Here is a 2110-nt window from a genome sequence, read left to right as displayed (position 1 = left end):
CTGTGTAACCGGCTCGAGGGGCTGAATGGGCCCCCTCCTGTTCCTGTGTAACTGGCTCGAGGGGCTGAATGGCCTCCTGCTGTCCCTCTGTAATAGGCTCGAGGGACTGAATGGCCTGCTCCTGTTCCTGTCTAACAGGCTCGAGGGGCTGGATGGCTTCTTCCTATTCCTGTGTAACAGGCTCGAGGAGCTGAATGGGCCTCCTCCTGTTCTTGTGTAACAGGCTCGAGGTGCTGAATGGCCTCCTCCTGTTCCTGTGTAACAGGCTCCAAGGGCTGAATGGCCCCCTCCTGTTCTTCTGTAGAATGTTCGAGAGGCTGAATGGCATCCTCCTGTTCCTGTGTAACAGGTTCGAGGGGCTGAATGGGCCACCTCCTGTTCCTGTGCAACATGATTGATGGGCTGAATGGCCTCCTCCTGTTCCTGTATAACAGTCTCGTGGGGCTGAATGGGCCTCCTCCTATTCCTGTGTAACAGGCTCGAGAGGCTGAATGGGCCTCCTCCTGTTCCTGTGTAACAGGATCGAGGGGCTGAATGGGCCTCCTCCTGTTCCTGTGTAACAGGATCGATGGACTGAATGGCCTCCTCCTGTTCCTGTGTAACAGTCTCGAGGGGCTGAATGGGCCCGCTCCTCTTCCTGTGTAAGAGGATCGAGGGGCTGAATGGGCCTCCTCCTGTTCCTGTGTAACAGGCTCGAGGGGCTGAATGGGCCTCCAACTGTTCCTGTGTAACAGGCTCAAGGGGCTGAATGGCCTCCTCCTGTTCCTATGTAACAGGTTCGAGGGGCTTAATGGGCCTCCTCCTGTTCCTGTATAACAGGCTCGAGGGAGTGAATGGCCTCCTCCTGTTCCTGTGTAACAGTCTCGAGGGGCTGAATGGCCTCCTGCTGTCCCTCTGTAATAGGCTCGAGGTACTGAATGGCCTGCTTCTGTTCCTGTGTAACCGGCTCGAGGGGCTGAATGGGCCCCCTCCTGTTCCTGTGTAACTGGCTTGAGGGGCTGAATGGCCTCCTGCTGTCCCTCTGTAATAGGCTCGAGGGACTGAATGGCCTGCTCCTGTTCCTGTCTAACAGGCTCGAGGGGCTGGATGGCTTCTTCCTATTCCTGTGTAACAGGCTCGAGGAGCTGAATGGGCCTCCTCCTGTTCTTGTGTAACAGGCTCGAGGTGCTGAATGGCCTCCTCCTGTTCCTGTGTAACAGGCTCCAAGGGCTGAATGGCCCCCTCCTGTTCTTCTGTAGAATGTTCGAGAGGCTGAATGGCATCCTCCTGTTCCTGTGTAACAGGTTCGAGGGGCTGAATGGGCCACCTCCTGTTCCTGTGCAACATGATTGATGGGCTGAATGGCCTCCTCCTGTTCCTGTATAACAGTCTCGTGGGGCTGAATGGGCCTCCTCCTATTCCTGTGTAACAGGCTCGAGAGGCTGAATGGGCCTCCTCCTGTTCCTGTGTAACAGGATCGAGGGGCTGAATGGGCCTCCTCCTGTTCCTGTGTAACAGGATCGATGGACTGAATGGCCTCCTCCTGTTCCTGTGTAACAGTCTCGAGGGGCTGAATGGGCCCGCTCCTCTTCCTGTGTAAGAGGATCGAGGGGCTGAATGGGCCTCCTCCTGTTCCTGTGTAACAGGCTCGAGGGGCTGAATGGGCCTCCAACTGTTCCTGTGTAACAGGCTCAAGGGGCTGAATGGCCTCCTCCTGTTCCTATGTAACAGGTTCGAGGGGCTTAATGGGCCTCCTCCTGTTCCTGTATAACAGGCTCGAGGGAGTGAATGGCCTCCTCCTGTTCCTGTGTAACAGTCTCGAGGGGCTGAATGGGCCTCCTCCTGTTCCTGTGTAACAGGATCGAGGGACTGAATGGCCTCCTCCTGTTCCTGTGTAACAGTCTCGAGGGGCTGAATCGGCCCCCTCCTGTTCCTGTGTAACAGTCTTGAGGGGCTGAATGGCGTCCTCCTGTTCCTGTGTAACAGGTTCGAGGGGCTGAATGGGCCACCTCCTGTTCCTGTGTAACATGATTGATGGGCTGAATGGCCTCCTCCTGTTCCTGTATAACAGTCTCGAGGGGCTGAATGGGCCTCCTCCTATTCCTGTGTAACAGGCTCGAGAGGCTGAATG

The sequence above is a fragment of the Pristiophorus japonicus genome, unplaced genomic scaffold (assembly GCF_044704955.1).
Source record: "Pristiophorus japonicus isolate sPriJap1 unplaced genomic scaffold, sPriJap1.hap1 HAP1_SCAFFOLD_486, whole genome shotgun sequence".
Lineage (NCBI taxonomy): Eukaryota > Metazoa > Chordata > Chondrichthyes > Pristiophoridae > Pristiophorus > Pristiophorus japonicus.
The sequence above is the reverse complement of the archived record's forward strand: the minus strand, read 5'-3'. Positions refer to the sequence as shown.